This window comes from Anopheles coluzzii, chromosome 2 (assembly GCF_943734685.1).
Source record: "Anopheles coluzzii chromosome 2, AcolN3, whole genome shotgun sequence".
In the NCBI taxonomy this organism is placed as follows: Eukaryota; Metazoa; Arthropoda; class Insecta; order Diptera; family Culicidae; genus Anopheles; species Anopheles coluzzii.
This window is the reverse complement of record NC_064670.1, coordinates 93,545,995-93,564,497: the sequence shown is the minus strand read 5'-3', so window position 1 is coordinate 93,564,497 and position 18,503 is coordinate 93,545,995. Positions and strand designations below refer to the sequence as shown.

At 43.7% G+C, this 18,503-nt stretch overlaps 1 protein-coding gene across 3 annotated transcripts in view; it reads right to left on the bottom strand.

The window, feature by feature from the left end:
• The window catches only part of LOC120952983 (uncharacterized), a 171,533-nt gene that overhangs the window by 142,977 nt on the left and 10,053 nt on the right, over window positions 1–18,503 (bottom strand). The gene's annotated exons all lie outside the window — the stretch shown is intronic.

Sequence of the window (18,503 nt, the reverse complement as noted above, 5' to 3'; positions counted from 1 at the left end):
GCATTTGAGCACTTCTCGCTTGGTAGGGGTACGCTCTGTCTCAAATATCTCCGCCATTCCCACGCACGCCTGCGTGTAAAAGGACAATTGGTCCGAGCTCGGGTTCCATCGCAATCCGAGCACCCGTTCTCCATCATCCGCCGTAGAGGTCAAACTCTTCATACCGGGACTGGAGCTTTCGCCGCCCAGCCGTTCCAAAACAACCGGATTGTTGGAAACCCAGTTCCGGAGTACGAACCCGCCGTTCGAGAAGATTCCCCTGACTTCTCTGGATACTCGACTGGCTTCTTCGAGTGTTCCGAAACTATCCAAATAGTCGTCGACATACGTGCTGGTCAAGATGCCACGTACGGCACGAGGGTATTTTTCGGCATGTTCCCTGGCGTTCCGGTTTTTCACGTATTGTGCGGTGGCTGGGGAGCAGGCTGACCCAAAGGTAACGACGTCCACGAAATACGTTGCGATATCGTCAGCAGGATCTTCCCGCCACAGGAACCGCTGCGCATGCTTGTCTTCGTCGCGCATGCGTATTTGCAGGAACATTTCCTTGACATCAGCGCACACCGCTATCCCGTACATTCGAAACCGGAACAACACCCCTGGCAAAGAAATTAACTCGTCCGGCCCCTTCAGCAACATGTCATTTAGGGACGTACCTTGTACCTTAGCAGCGGCGTCCCAGATGATGCGCACCTTCCCTGGCTTCTTCGGATTGGTAACCACTCCCAACGGCAGGTACCAAATTCGCTTCGAATTACACTCTGCAAGCTCAGCAGACGTCGCCTTGTGGATGTAACCCTTTTCCATCATATCGGCTATGTGATGGTGCACCACGGTTTTCAGCTTAGGGTCACGTTCCATTCTTCTTTCCAGGCATTCCAGCCTGCGACGTGCCATACCCAAGCTCGAAGGAAGCTCCACGTTGTCTGTCTTCCACAACAGACCGCTTTCAAACCGATTACCAATCCGCACCGTCGTTGTTTCCAGGATCGTCAGTGCCCTTCGTTCATCTGGATCAGGCACGTCACTGGAGACAGTCCCGAGTTGCTCCAACTCATAAAACTTGCGTAAGGCCCCCTGGATGGTGGTGTTTTCGTCCGATGCTCCACACTCGCACATATGCAGCACCCTTCCGATTTGGCTTTCAGCCGTCTTTCCGTACACGCACCATCCAAGCCGAGTCTTTACGGCAACCGGTTCCCCTGCAAGGCCTTCACGCGTCTTCAGCGGCACCGCCAATCGAAGGTTGTCCAGCCCGATCAACAACTGAGGCCGAGCATCACGGTACTCTGGTAATGGCAGCTGCTTAAGATGGTCCCATCTCTTGTCATCCATCGTGAAAGTTTGCTGTGGGAGGCTAAGGCTGGTGACAGTCCGCACAGCTTTCAGGGTGAACCTTTTTGTCGACGTCACAGGTCCGATCTGTAAATCGATCATCATCGACGCCGGCTCGACCCTAGTCGTATCACCTGTCCACTTGATACATAGAGGTCGTCTATCTCCCTTCACCCCTAACTGCTTTGCCAGGTCTTCGTCCATCAGCGTCATTGACGAACCTTCGTCCAGGAACGCGAAGGTTTTTATCATCACTCCGGGTCCATACGCTGTTACTGGAACGATTCTAAAAAGCGCCGACATCGGATTCGACTGATGATAATTATTTATTACCTGGTGCGTCTGACTTCCACTGGTTCTCGGGAAGTGCCGCCGTTCTCGGTCTGCAGTAGAAGGCGACTCTATTGATGCATCCGGGTCGTGTAGAAACGCGTGATGTCGGAATGCACAATCGTTGATTCCACAACGAGAGCGATTTTTGCACGATCGCCAATTGTGCTTCTCCAGGCAGCTAAAGCACACCGATAGCTCACGCGCTCGCCTCCATCGATCCTTTACCGGCAGTCCTCGAAAATTAGTGCATGTCGACAATACATGCCCCGCGACGTTACAGGATACACACTGCCTCTCAGCCGCGCTGGACGTTGTCGCTCCATCTGGATCCACGTGCGCGTGGACGTAGCCCTTCGTAGGCCTTCCCTTGCTGGTCCCGCGCACTGAAGGAGAGTCAATTGTCGTCAGCCTCGCAGCGTCTTCAGCCAAATCCTCCATGTAGTCGCTGAATGTGGACAGATCTACCGAGGTCATTCCGCGGATGTGATGCGACCAACGTAACTGTTGATCCGTTGGTAACTTGCCGACCACCTCTTGCAGCAAGAGCGGGTTGGTGATATGCGCACGTTCACCAGCCGCAACCATATGGTCCACCATACACTGCACTGCTTCCCCATACTCGACTAAACTGTCCAGCTTGTCAGTTTGGGGTGCCGGAATCTTCCGCACCTTCTCGATGAATGTTTTAATTAAGTGCACCGGCCGCCCATATTTGGAACGTAGCTTCTCGATAACCTGCGGAACTACGTCCGGTAACACCAATCGACTCCGAACAGCTTCGAGGGCAGGTCCTTTCAGGCACTTTTGCAGGCGCAGCATATTCTCCCAATTCGAGTATCCACATCGCCTGGTAGTATACTCGTAGTGCGATATAAAAATTGGCCACTCAGCGGGATCACCGGAGAAAACTGGGAGCTCTTTAGAAACCATGTGCCGCGCAGCCTCTTGTCGTGGAGTTAGGTCTGGTTCCTCTTTTTCTTCTTCGCTGCGTTTCACTGTTCTCTTTTCAGTCTGAAAAGAGTTAAGTTGTGGTGAAATTGAAAAAGACTTATTTTCCCCAAACCCGAGAAGTGCCTCTTCCTCCTGCACGAACTTCAGCTGCAGTTCAAGCTCCATGCGCCGTTTCTCCACCTCCTGTCGCCGCTTCAGCACGGCGAGTTGACGTGCCACGTCATCACTTGCCGCATCCAGGTTGAGGTTAGGACACGATCCTCTGTGCACGGTGTTCGATGAGACAGACGTTTTACCTCCGTCGGCCTCATCGAGCGATGAAAGCGGCCGCCTCTTTGGTGTCATGACCGGGCGCACCCCGCCTTCCGTCGCAGCATCCTGGTTGAGGTTATGTACGGGTCCCCCTGCCACGTGGGTCGATGTTCCTGGCGCTATCTCGTCGTTGGCCTCATCGAGCGATAAAAGCGGCCGCCTCTGTGGGTTTGTAACCGGGCGCGCCCCGCCATCCGTCGCTGCTTCCAAACTGAGGTTACGAACGAGATCCCCATCCACGTGTTTCGAGGTTCCTTCCTTGGGCTCCTTATTGCCCTCGCGTGGCGATGATTGCTCTCTCAGCGTCTTCCTGGCACACTCCTCGCACAACCACGCACATTTCTCCACGGCTTCTACGGATGCCGTTATACCGGCACACGAGAAATGCCACCACGCATCACATTCATCGCACTGCACGTACAAAGTGTCGTCGACCTGATTACCGCAAGCCTTGCAACCACGTGCTTTCTTCGGTCCCATTGTTCTTCACTATTACACTTAACGCACTGAAGAACCCTTTTTTGTAGGCAAAAGAGTGTAAGCACAAGGAGGCGCGTAGTAGGCGTTTGTGAGTTCAGTTTTAACAATACCTTTATTTTCACGGAAAAGATTGACGAAAGTTGAACTATGTACTTAAGCAAATCTAATCAATTAGAGCAAAGTAAGAAAGCAGTGAAAAATTAAGAACTACAAAAAAGGTTCGCCTATCGCTCTGAGCCAACCCGTTCCCTGCTCGTACGCTTGCCGAATGCCCTGCGATATCCCGAACCCGAACCTCTTCCTTTTCGGCCTCTCGAGCACTCACCCACACACACGTGTGGTGTTCATCGCGCTCCGGCCACGATCGGGTTCGCCCGATCATTTCTAACTCGCTGCAAATTTCGCCCGGTTTGGTAGATGATTGCAGGGTTCGCCTAAGTTCTTTTCGTAACAGTTAGTGTGAAATGTTCTTTAGTCTTTTACAAAGGTTTTAAAAGTTAAATGGGACCATTCCGTTATTTAGTGACCGAAAAATCCATTATTTTGTGAAATGTGTCAACATTTTTCCAAAATCCTTAGGATTTCATAACGAAACTCATTTTTCTGTTAACGTTCTAAATGACCACATAACCACGCAATTACTAATTTTTCAACATAACTGTTATGAAATATTATTGTTTTACTAAAATTATTTGCATTTTGACCATAATTATGCATTTTTAAGTATTTTTACCATATTGCCATTATAGGTACACAAAACAGGCATGTTCCTATAGTGGTTATAGTTATAAAATCAATAAATACAGGTCATTTTAGATTTTTTCGAGGAAATTTTTGACATGTCTTACTGTTTTCACTAAAATAAGCAACAGAAATGAGTTTTATTTAGGTAATTTACCAAAAAAGGCCAAAATTCGCTTATCTAGCTGAATGAAAAATTGACTTCAAATCAAGCACACTCTTCCGGGTGTTGGTTGATGACAGGTGTGATGCAGTACTTTAGTGAATAGTTTCATCAATCAAATTTATACATTTTTTTACGATCAAATTACGCAAAAAACCAATATTATGGCAGTAATCCTTGCTATTCATACGAAAACAGTTTCTAAACTAAGTTTTATTGATGTTATACACCATTTTTGATGCATCTTTGTTTACCACCACTATAGGAACACAATACGATGACTATAGGAACCATACCACCATTATAGGCACAACGAAGCAGTCACAAAAATATGTATTTTTTCGTAAATTTGATGTATTTCAAGGTAAAAATGGTTGTGATTGCGAAGATAAAACATATTCCAATTGCTATGTGTTAAAATAATCAGAAATTGTCCTTCCTGACACTTTAAATCCATTAAAACACATCAGTACCTCTACAAATTGCACCACTATTGGTACATTTACCCTATTGGCCGAAAACTAAACTGTATTACTATTATATGATAGATACATTCTGGAACAACGAGTTAAATAATATAATTTTTCTTACAGTGTTTCTCAAGCCAGCTCAACGCTATAAGCTTCTTTTCCAATCCGTAAAATCCCAACATATTCAAATGAATGTCGAGCGTGTACCGAGCAACCAATGGCAGATCATTCGAATTTCCTTTGTTATTGTTGAAATGCATTTTACGGGAACGAATTGTTCGCTTCCGATGTTGAACTCGCTAGAAAAACCCTGTACATTTAGGCATTTATACAATCATTACAACTTGTTCTCTGTACAAAATTGCAATAAAATCTCAACAGAAACACTTCATATTCAATACTAAACTAAAACAATCTGTGCAATAAATGTCAATTGCGTGCTAGCACGACCGTTAATTAGGTTAATGTTATAACCAGCAAAACTATTCAATTTCCAGCACACATCCTCGCCGGCACACCGGGGGCACTCTCCTAGCTCCCATCTGCCATGTTAACCCGTTTTAAAAATGGACTTCCTTTTGATTGCAAGGCTACCAAACACAAACCTACTACTACCCAATGCAACGAAAAGAAAAACGGACACAAAAGAAAAAAAAGCGAAAAAGTTCTAAAAGTGTAATGAGTGTCGGAAAATCTAAAGAGAAACAAGAGAAATGAGAGCACACACACACAAAAAATGGAAAGAAAGCCAGCAACAGCAGCACGAAAGCTGCTCCCATTCACGGCCCATTCGTGTGGGGGAGGTAGAAGGTGGGCAGAAAAAAGTTGAAGCCAACCGACAGTTTGTTAATGATTTTCACCCGCTGCATCAAAGCAGGCGCCCGTGAGCGCCTGGAAACGGGGCCCAGGGAGGGCTATGAGTGTATGTGTATGTGTCAGAGGGCGAAAGATTTTGAAAGGTGCGCAAAAAATGTACCATTCAACACATACACACACACACACAAAAACACATACTGACGCGAGTTCCTGTACATTCAATGCGTTATGCGAAGGAAAGAAGGAGCGGAGTTGGAGTGGACTGGAAACGAAACTTCAAATATGCGAATCTAGCCGATCCCTGGGCCGGGCAGTGGAATGTGTCTGTGTGTGTGTGTTCTGCCGCCCCCGGAAGGGAGGTGTTTTTTCATTTCCGGTTGCTTCCACTTACGTGGGGAAGGCTTCCGCTGCAAGGGGTGCTGGAAAGAGGTAGAGGAAGCAGCAAGGTGCGGAATGATTTGCTAAGCTTCCTAGCGTGGCCATGACCGAGCGTGGCGTTCTAACTGGAAATGAAACAAACATGCAGGAAGGGAAAAAGAAACAAAAAAACTGCAAATCAAACCCCCATTCTTCTGCCAAACCCACCCCCTCTTGTGTCACCGGGTCATGGTGCAACCGCTCGCTCGCTCTTCAAAGGTTCGGCAGGAAAAATGAATGGATAGATAGTTTCTAGTCCCCCAGGGGTGGAGTGGGACGGTCGAAAGCTTATGCAAACACAGGTCCACTACCCAGCCCGGGAACAACACTGGGCACGGGCTGCAACGCGGCCTCTGATCTGTGCCTGGCACTACTGGGTTTGGAAAAGTGTTAGAGTTTGGAAAATGCATACCATTTTAGGCAGCAGCAACACTTCCGGCGTCGGATCGTTCCGTACGAGTGTGTTGATTTGGATCGACGGAGTGCCAAGGGCGATTTCGTTGTCCTGGTTAGTACTATCTCTCTGTGTGTGTGAGTTAGAGAGTTTGTTCCTGTCGAGGGTCAGTTATGGGTGATGTTACGCTTTCAATTGCTGCACACTGTTTGCACGGCCAGCGTTAATGCGGGAGTCAGCTTAGTGTTTGTTTAGTGTTTCGTACACTGGAGCGCGATGCACTGAAATGTGTTGTTTTTTTCTGTTCAATTTTGTTGATTGATATAACAAACTCGAACTGAGTTACTTGCTTTTTGTGAAAACATACTTTTTCAATAAAATTATAACCAACAAACTGCATCTAAAAAGATACAATTAAAAGCTCATAGCAGCACAGCATTTAGATAGTATTTAACTTGTTTGTTTGTTTGTTTTTTTATATTACGGCCTGGCCCTTTCAAGGAAGTGTATTTTGTTAAACTTGAAAAAAAAACCTGCCTATTGTAAGCTGTATTTATTGTGTGGATGTGTGTGAAATGTAATGATTATGTGGAAATATTATTATTTTGCATAAATGTGTGGATAATTTTAAGATAATCTATATCTAACATAGCTAATAGGTCTCGAACTGGGATGAGTGGTGTCTTTTTTAGAGTTTTCACTGATGCAAGGAGTTGATACCTACAGTTTTCGTACGTTTGACACGACCACAGTAAGTGATCAATGTCATGGTGTCCTATACCACACAGACACTCTTTTGTCTTAGACAAGCCGATGCGCTGGAGATGAGCGTTTAACCCATAGTGATTTGAAATCAGTCTTGACATAGCCCTGATAACGTCCAACCTTCAAGCCTCAAAACTATGGGTGTATATTAACATTCGGTAATATGGAATGACAATGGCGACCAAGATCATCTTCACTCCAGTATTGTTGCCACTTTTCGATACAGTAATGCCTTGGTACCATAAGCACTTCTTGCGGATATATAGGCCGACTGAGTATTTCGATCGAGTTCGATCCCGCTTTCGCCAGTCTATCAGCGTGTTCGTTGCCAGCTATTGCACTGTGAGCAGGAATCCAGGCTATGGGTATATATTGAAGCTTCTATCAGAAAGAGAGAACGCAAACATATTTTTATCTTCCGATGAAAATAGTTTGAGTCTTCAATTGATTGAGACCTTGGCTGGCTGGCTTCGATGGCACTGAGGCTATCTGTGAAAATTGCGTATCTATCTGTTTGTCTAGAAGCGATGTCTTCTAGCGCACAGGAGATAGCAGCAAGTTCCGCAACAAATACAGTGCATGGTGCTTCTAGCTGTAAGGAAATATTTCGATGACGCGAAAATACTCCACAGTCTGTTTTGCCATTTATCTTGGAGCCATCCGTGAAGTATGCATTATTCAAGTTTGCATTCCCAAAACGCTCTCCGAATAGTTTTGGAGCTATTTCCGGTAGAGTGTCCTTGGTGAATATCTTCCTTGAATATGTCATTGAGATGTCAATTGATAGGAATTCGTCTGGCAAATTTGTCTAATGACTGATCGGAGATGGGGTGTTAGTTAGCAGCGATTTTATGCCCAAAGTCAAGTAATCGTTCTATATTTGTAGTATTTTTGAATTATGATTCAAATATTGCAGTTCAATGAAGTTTTTTTTTATAACCAGGCTATTTGAGGTGCAGGCGGAGTTCTTAATCAGGATTCTTAGTGATAGCTGTTTAATCCTTCCTAAGTCCAGTGACATGATCCCAGCCATCACCTCGAGGGACATGGTGTGTGTAGAAAGCATGCATCCCAGCGAGATACGCAAGCATCGATATTGAATTCGCCTGAGCCGGTGGACATGTGTACTAGCTGCCCAGTGAAAACATATGCAGCCATACTCGAGGGAAGATAGGATTGTTGATTTGTAAAGCTGCAGTAAATCTCTGGGATGTGCTGTCCACCACGTACCCGTAAACGTTCTGAGGAAGTTTATCCTTTTGCTACACTTTTTTACTAAGTATTGTATGTGTCTTCTCCAAAGGCATTTGCGATCGGACCAAACTCCAAGATATTTAAATGTGTTAACATTTTCTATTCTCTTATCCTTTAATGATATCCTAGGAGCAGGAGGGTGGTGTTTTTTTTTTTTTTTAAAGACTACAAGTTTTATTTTTTCAGTGGAAAACTCTTTGTATTGTGGAAGTATTTAACTTATTTGCTGTGTAAAATATTAACAATTTCTTTTACTTATGCAGTAACACATAACATAGTTTTTTGGATAAAATTATGCTTCATTTGTAAGCTTAGTTGAACTAAAACTTGATTCAGATGTTTCTATATAAAACGACCTTAACGCTAATACGCCGTTTTGCCTATTAAATCGTTTGTTGGGGCATAATTTTCACAAATCCAATTAGCCATACCACACAAGCACACACAAGACCAAACATACACAACACATCATCACACGACCATCCAATTAAATCGGAATAAAATATCAACGATTCATAATGCGTTCACACAGTTTGTGGATCACATTCCAGGTTTACCCCGGTGATCGAATCATTTATACATGAGCTTTCAGTTTATTTAATTGCACAATAATCAAAAGCTGTCTGCTTCCGGTTTTTCCACCTCTAATCCCCCCCCCCCTCATCCCCTTCATTGCATTGCCCTGCCTATATTGCAAATGCATTCGAGTTGAATAACAACGCACATTTACAATTGGAATCTGATCGGACAGTGTAGCATCTCATCGCAGCGTTAGCCCACACACAAACGCATTCTAACGAAATCCATAGCATATGAGCCTTTCACCTTTTAGCATTTCCGGCTGCAAACGGTGGTTCCGTTTGCATAGACGGAACTGCCGGCTGCAATTATATTGTTGGCGCGCTGCTATGCATTCGTGCGCCCACACAGGACAGCTCATGGTCATAATACAGTGCACAGCACACACACACACACACATCAGCAGCTTGTGCAGCAGCATTTGGATGATGGAAAATTGGGGAGAAAAAATTGCATCCCGACAGAAGCAACAAATGCAACAAACAGTGTGTGTGAAAATGGTTTTACACCAACGCACTTTACGCTTTTCGTTCGGCCTGTGTCGGTGGTGGCTGAAGCAGCTCTTCCCGGCACCAGCGCCTGTATTTCAGTGGTGGCAGGTGGCTTAATATGCGGCATACCGGGGAGGCTGAGATACTAATACCATCTTAAACGCCTACCATGGAAATCCTGCCACGATGGATTGCGGGGATTAACGTTGGAGGTTTGCTGCAAAGCCATCGCAACATTGTAGTTTGTTTGCCACCGTGTTTGGCTACCGTGTTTGGGTGAATGCGTGCATGCAGGTTGAGATGCAATCGGAAAGGCCGCAGGTAGGCAGCACCTTGGCACATTGGAAGGATAAACATATTGGTGCATAAGCTTGGGAGCTTATTGTTTTTCGGTTATTTTTGGAGCAAAAATGAAGAGGTAGACCAATGGTTTGAATTGAAAAGAATAATCAATATTTGGATGAGTGTTTGGAACTGTATCCACATCAACGTATGAAAGTATTTGAGCTTTAAGTACAATCTTTTTCACTTGAAATTGATGTTTACGTGCACACTACGGCTTCCTTGCAGATGAACCACAACTCCAGCACGAATAACCCAATCTGGGATGAAGCAGTTTTTGACCACGTTTTCACTCTGGTGCAAAGTTTCGTTCCATCCATTTTAGCCGGTTGGTGCGATAAATCATCGGTGCAGCCGGGACACCATTGGCATCGGATTAGAGCGTGCCCGGTCCAGAGATGGAAATGGAAGAAAGGACTCCACAGAACTAGAAGTAGCCGCTGGATCTACTGCTACCAGTACGGCATGGGACCTGTAAATATGGCGCGTGATCTGGCGAATGTGTGCCAGAGCTCATGAGTCTTTGAAAACGCGCGCGTCTGTGTGTGTGCGAATGATTTCATTGGATAAAGGATGCACGATGGAACGGATTTGATACAGGGTTTACCAAGTCACTTTGCGATGTGAGCTGCACAATTCATCTCACTTGATACGTATTTCTATTCTGACGTGCTACTTCATTTGGACCGAAATAATTTTCTATTCCGCCGCATTCATTTTCATCCATTATATGAAGTCTTTTCACAGGGAATGTTAGCTGGAGCCGTCCGCAATGTTTACATTTTTTTCAAGAATAAATTTTTGGGCTTTTAGTGCTCATTTGTGATACAACTATGTTGTTTAACAAAGAATACAAGTTTATCTTTGCTCCGCTGTAGCATTCTAGCCGAAACATGGGTTATTCATTGAGTTATAAGCAGATTTGACTGAGCAGGTTCAACTGCTAATATCTCAAAGAATAATCCATTTTTCGGCTAGAATGCTACAGCGGAGCAAAGATAAACTTCTATTCTTTGTTAAACAACATAGTTGTATCACAAATCAGCACTAAAATCCCAAAAATTTATTTTTGAAAAAAATGTAAACATTGCGGACGGCTCCAGCTAACATCCCATGTGAAAAGACTTCATATAATGGATGAAAATGAATGCGGCGGAATAGAAAATTATTTCGGGCCAAATGAAGTAGCACGTCAGAATAGAAATACGTATCAAGTGAGATGAATTGTGCAGCTCACATCGCAAAGTGACTTGGTAAACCCTGTAAATGGTTTCACACCGGAGTACACTAATACGCTTTCTACGAGTCCTTTTTTGTTCTACCCTTGCATTGGAAAACCGTTGACGTAGGAAAAGCCAACGACGTATTCCACAGGGCACATCGCTTGCATACTGTCACTGCACTGGAATATCACATATTAATTAGGGAGAAAATGCAGCTTCCCGTGGCCAAGGTAGGTACAACGCTGCCTGGCTTTGATAATGGAGAGATAATGAATATTTGTGGTAAGCATCATTTTTTGTCGCTAAAAACTCTTCCGTCTGCAGGAGGACGTTCATATTTGTCAGCGGAAAGGTTGATGATATCACGTCCCAAAAAGGTAAGACGTCATTACAATAATTAGGTAGTGGAGAAGCTTACGCTAAGTTTAATTATTTGAAGCCCCATTTTGATGACGCAGTCTTGCAGTAGAATCCTACACTTGAGAAAGGATATTTACAGATAAATTGATGAAGTACATCCAGATTGAAACTCAAATTATTTTATTATCTTGTAAGTAAGTATGACATAACAAATTACAGGGGGTTTCAAGTCAGTTTCAAATGTAAACGTTGTTATTCACCACGTGCAAGATGTTAATCTCCATCAATCTGGTATTTAATTTCCATAATAATTATTTTTTAATTTCTTCAGCATGATTTTCAACACGTCTCAAGCTGAATTGAGTTTGACAGGTCTTTGTGATGTGTTGAAAAGCATGTGAAAAAACTGAAATTTAATTTGGAAGAAAATACACCATTTGGAAGCTGTTGAAAAACAAATTGAAGGCGTTGAATAATTATGTGCACACTCGGAAGTGAACTCGGAGAGTGAAAATTTAGTTTTAGAATTAAAACACCTTGAAAATCTAGTACAGCTAGCTTTCTGCATATAATTTGTGATGAAATGAGCATACTTTTAGGCGTTTTTTTATTAGAAAGGTCTGTTGATGCAAATCGGTTCTGAAATACATTCTCTGTACAAATTAAAAATCACTTTTCATTCGGAATTCGGTATCGGAACGAAACCGATAACCTGAGTGGCATTTATGAATGGAACCATCTTGTGATGCCATTGTTTTCTTCTATTTGGTTGTTCGGAATTATAGCGTCCTACATTTCCCTTCTCAATTTACGTTGCTCGCGGTTAAAAATGTTCAAAGAAACTGCCAGCTACGTTAAGCTTCAATCTTGGCCCTCGATCCATCAATTCATATTAGTTCGTCGATCCATCAATTTACCCAAACCTTAACCAAATTCTCAAAATAGAATTCTATTTATTAGAAGAACCCATTAAAAATTCTGCATAGTAATGAACATTTTTGGACAGAAGCTTTCTATAATTGCAACGTAAATTGAAGGAATACTTGAGCAGTGATGAACGATTTAGTCCCGAGGTACTGCCAAAGTCACCGAAAAGACCGAATCGAATGAATCATTTCTCCTGCATTGAGCATCACACGCACTCACACGCGCCTACTCAATAAATAATTCGTTTTCCTGCGAAGCTTACTTTAAATTATTTCAAACACTAACACCACTCTTCACCGGCTTCATAGAACTTCTACTTTTGAGTACCAAATTTTCCTGGACCTGAAGCAGTGAGCGAACCAAATCCAAAAATACTCACAGTACAGGGCGATTTTTCCGAGCAAGTTGCCGGCCTTTTCCGTGGTACATAGTGGTCAAAGATCAAACCCTCCCTGCCAAGGGTGACTCGAAAATCGAGTCACTAGCCGCGGTCCTATTCCAAAGAGCCCGAGTGGTTCCGGAATTCAAATAAACTTCAAATGCGAACAAAAAACAAACAACAGACACTTCCCTTTGAACGCTCCCGACTAGGGCAAGAACAATCGGAACATCTTTGAGAGAAAACAAGATCTTTTTTTTACGACCCAACTCCCTCCCTCTCCTGTGCGCATCGACCGAATGACCCCGTTGGGTGGATGGAACGAATTGCGTTGTGGCGCTGGATAAAAAGCAAAGGAACGAAAAAAAAGCAAAACAAAATACGCACACACATACACACACACATACACAGACCAATATAAGAACCTGCCGGGAAATAAAACGCTTCCTTTAGCAAGCGGTAAGGATTCGCCTTAATGTTGTCATCCGTTTCATCTCACCGATGAGGAGCTTTTCCGCAGGCACTTTACATCTCGGAAAGAAAGGAGCAGAACAAGAATGGACAAGGATCGAAGCGGTATGGTTAATTTTCCACGGAATGGAAATATTGCTCGTCAAAGCGTGGCCGAGCACGCGTTCATCCTAAAAAGCGTCCGAGGCTTGAGAACGCGCTCTACGGATTCTGCCTCGGCCCTTCGATCCTGCTCTCATCATTCCCGCTTCCGGCCGCCTAATGGCAGTAAAGGTAGGTAAAAAGGCAAGTGGGAGTAAAAGTACCAAGTGCGTACTTGAATTTTCCCGCTCTATGAAGTCCGGTTTGATAAGATTTGACCCCTTATCTAGCCAAGATAGATAAATCTGCAAAGGCGAGGCGAAGTACAAAAAAAAACCCCAACCCTGAGATAAAGGAGCTTTGCGAGAGTGCAAAATTGCCCGTAACCAATAAAATGGGAGAAAAAGGAAAGCAACCAAAAAGAGAGGACGGCAAAAAAAACATAATACGAATCTTCTTTCACCCGGTCCCGATCTACCGGTTCTTTCACATTTGATTCAAGTTCCGTGCCGTTCGCTGCTTCCATCTTCCTCGCCGTATCCATTTCATTCTCGCTCGAGAAGCACTTCACCAGCAATAGCAGCAGCAGCAGCAACTCTTCAGCCAAGCTTTCGCATCCTTATCACATTTTTATTTGTTATCGCTGTACCACTACCGCTTTGTGTTCGCTTCTTGCTGCCTACCTTCTCCACCAAGCGACCATCAAAGATGTTGATTTTTATTCTTTTTCTTGCGTTGCTGTTGTGGCTACAGCAGGGCAGCTTAAATTGGGATGGCTACTACGGGCAACGCACCACACACACAAACACATTCGAGGGAAGCCAGTGGGAACGCAGCATCAACTATTGAATGGGATACCCTTCAATCTGCTCGGATCCCAGGTTTACATGGGATTGGGTGAGCGTACACTTGGCACTTGCCGCTTCTACATCGACCGACAACCCACAGCACTGATCGGACTTATCTGGCGCATAAATCATGCTAACAATTCAAAACTATTCCTATTCCAAGGCATCGCAGAAGGCAGAAGCGGGGGAACGGAAACGGGCCGGAAATATGCTTCCCGTTCGTGCGCTTCCCGTTTGTTAGCGCGGAAAACGCTGGAGGGCATCGTTACCCGTCGAACGGAGGGAATGGTGAAGCTGAATGTTTAGCTTTGGTTTGACTATTTCAAGCTCGACCGACCGGAATCCAGCTTTGCTAGTCGCATTCTTCACGGCATGGTGCGTTTGATTTTGGGTTTGAAATAAGGTTAGTTTTTCAAACTATTTGGCACGAAACGAAAGCGCATTTCATAGCTGTGTGCAAATTGTTTCGAGAAACGCAATTCGTATTTTAATCATTATAAAGGATGGTCCTGTGATGTAAACGTGAACAAATGGATTAAAATGAAATATGCAAGTACATTGCATACTTTTCGACGTATTTCATTTCGTGTTCCGATTCGCCTAAAGGTATGCAATATGTTGCAAAAAGCTGCTTTCATAGCGCAATTCATAGCACTGTTTATTACATTTAGACTAAACGTTTGCAAATATTTTACATTTTCCCCGCAGCTTACCAACAAACAATTTAAACGACTGTTCATCTGAATCCAAAAATAAATAAAATTTCAAAAAATGAAAACCACTGCAAAATTCTGCCATTTTGCAATACTACATCCCCTTTGTCAGCTATTGTGCAAAAAGCAACCAACAGCAACCAACAAATACACAAAAACCGCTACCTGTTGAATGTACGCCGAACCATTATCGATTCAGCGATTCGCCGAATGCGGGCGGAGTGAAATTCGATATTGACGAAGCTTATGTGCATTTTGCTTCATTTAGGGCGCTTTCCAGTGCTTCACGGTTTCGGTGATCTAGCATTTCACGTTGAACGTTGGCATGGAGGATTTTTTCAGCCGAAATGGCTGCCAATCGAAGTCTAAAAATGCGATCGATTAAAATAGGACGAAGCCATTTTAACGATTACTAAGTTAAAACGTGGGCTACACTTGAGTGTCTAAAACAAGTGTATATGTTTTATTTTTATATGGAAATGCAATTCTAATTATGAAGCATCAGTTTAACGACAGCCCCAGCCATTTGGCACGATAAAGCAGCCTATATTTTTCATGGTTATGAATGATTTTGCAGTATGTAATCACCCGAAGTGTATGTGGTAACTCAAATTCTCACTTACGATTTTTTGCTTGAACCCTTCAAAAGTGTTTCTCAACTTGCTTTCTTTTTTCGAAGAATTTTGTCTTACCACTATCGATACCATCGATAATCATATTCTTTAATGAATTTTCATTCAGTTGCGGAAGCATATTTCTACCCATTCCCATCTCAAGGATGCTATTAGCGCTCTGTCAATCGCTCAAGCACTCAGTTTTCCCTGGGAAAACGGCTACCTTCGCTGTGGCACTCACTGCACCCGGATTATGCGCGCTGTTGCATCGCATCAGCATCCACGATGCACTCATCGTCCCATACGGCTCCGGCCGTGAACTGTGCTGTGGAGCGTACGTGGCGTGTGGTAAAGAGCGCGGAGGCAAGCAAACGGTTCACGACCTTGAACCGCTAAAGTTGCAAACGGGAGCACCTTCAAGGATCGCCGTGCCATTCTATGCTGCTCCTACCTAACGAAACGGCCCACCTGTACCCCATTGCATTGCCATTCATAGGCGCGCGCACACACACACATACGCACGCAAAACATACCCACAGTCAGCCGGATGCGTGAGAACTCTTGGCTCGAGGTCTGGCTCAATCTCGAGCCCAGTGGCAACCGTGCAAGGAGACCGTTTCCGGAAAGCTTTCACACTCGAACGCACCCTCGCTGGTGGTTGGCCGTGTAGGTGTGAGTGTGTGTGTAAAAGGACGTTCGCTCTCATCTGCCGGCTTGAGACATTCGGTAGGAGGGCGATTGAAGGTTAACGCGTACCCATTTTGCCCTACTCACATACCGAGACGGTACTAGCCGGTGAGCAGGGCCGGTAGAAGCAACACGTTTTGGAGCGCCCAGTACAACACGCGTGTATTGGAGCAACGAGCAATGCGAGATTCATTTGTGTTTTAATTCATTACAGAGTCTGGACGATATGGGAAATCATGTTGAAACGATCTGTGTGCTATCAATGTGCAAAATTATGTGCATAATTTATGAAAAATTTATCGAATACGAATTTATTCAGCTGTTCTGTGGCTGCACGAGCCATTGCCGCTTTGCCAAACTCTCAACGCCTGAAGGTATGCTATTCAATTATAATACAATTCTTCGCAGACAAAGGAAGCAACCTGTGTCCATAAACGCCTAAAGTTATGCCATCCACACAACTTTTTAAGAAATATCAACATTGTTAAGTAGTTATTTGGCTTTTTTACATCAACACTTCATTCTGGAAATTATATATAGTTTCTAAATAATCAAGCTCATTTAAATTATGAAACTCTGTTTTGTCTGATTTTATTGTACTCTATGTTTATTAAATAATAATTGTGCTGCATCACCATAATATCACAATTAGAACAACATACTCTAACACTGATTCTAACGATTGAAACTGATACGCCAATGAACAAGAGCTCCATTCCGTGATGTGTATTTGTGTAATGCTCCAATGGTGTATTGTGGCCTATTTTGCAGTATTCAGTATCCTTGCTATAATTAAACTTTCACACATATATTGCAAATCAATTTCAATACAAATGGAAAATGAAATTAAATCAAGGATGTCCTATAATTATTTTACTAAAAAACTTAAAACATTTTACTAAATAAATCTTTACATTTACACAAAATATCATGCTTTTACCGAACATCTTCAACGTTATCACCAATGATCATTTGCATCAAATTTATACCATCACTTTCCGACTACACGGCCTGATGTGGGCCGCACTCACACACAGCAGTAAAGCTGTGACGTCTGACATTCTCTATGCGTAGCTTTTCGCGCAATATAAAAACAAACGCGCTAGGCAAAAAAAAAATCATGTTTCCTTTAATCGCTCATCCGTGACAGTGGTGGTGTCGCCCTGTTTTGCTAGCCCCTCTCCCACCACGGTTGAAGTGAACTGGTGGATGGGCGGTAACTTTCCACCTGCCCGCGGGCTATCCGAGCACAGGCAGATCGTGTTTTGATTTGACCTATCGAGCGGCATCGAAGCACAGGAAGCTAGCGCTTCTGCCCCGTGAGCAGGGGGATGATGCTGAGACGATATGTTTATTTTTTACTGCTGCTTGTTTGAGCAAAGCCCCTCCTAGCCTTTCTGCCTAACCGCCCAAACACTGGCCCTACCGAGGCCTTTCCTCGTCTCATTTGCTTGCGCTACGAGTCGGGACTTTTGCCGGAAGGTAGACACCATTTTCAACCCCGCACAGCGCGCAGGTGGAACAAGCAAGAAGCGTTCAAGGGAAGCGAGTTGGGGGGAAGAGGGGCTGAGGGCACATCAGTAGACTTTCATCATTGCCGGCAGCAATGTCCCGGTTCGAAATGTCGAAAGGGACAGTTCTGCAAAGGTTAGCATGTTATGTTTTATTCCGGCACGTGATTGGCTATTTTTCGAGGCGTTCGCTTATTGCTGCTCTATAATCGCATGCTAATAGAATACTACAAAACATTTGCAGGTCACGCAAACAAGAATAGATGATGTTTGTAAATATATTAAGAATGGTGATTTTCTCAAACACACACATTTTACGTTTTTATGACATTTCAAGATTCACAAATGTATTCGAAAGCTAATACTATTAATACATTTCATGTTACGTATTTAACTATTAAAAACTATGTTTGAGTTGTAACGAAAATATACCTAATATAAATAAACATATTCGGCCAACGGAATATCGCCGCTGCAGCCGCAGCCATTATAGCTGCAACCAACGGTTATTTCAAAAATATCGACGAAATGGCTGCGTACTTGAACTAACGAAAGCGAGGCGGAATCGATTAACGGTGCAGGGTTCCTAGCCAATAGACGTTTAACATATTTTTGTCATAAAGAGAATAATAGCTTATTTTAGATTGTTTTTTAGATTGATTCAAGGACCGTAAAGATATCAGGTCAAGTTATAAGCCCGTTTTGACAGCTAGGTGGAAGAAGAATCGACGAAGAAAACTGACAGTTAGTTTTCCGCGTTTGGCGAACGCTTCAAGTTCTCGAAGGAAAATATCCATTTTAAATCACGAGCAGTGTTCTAATAAACTAAAATATTCACCCAAATTG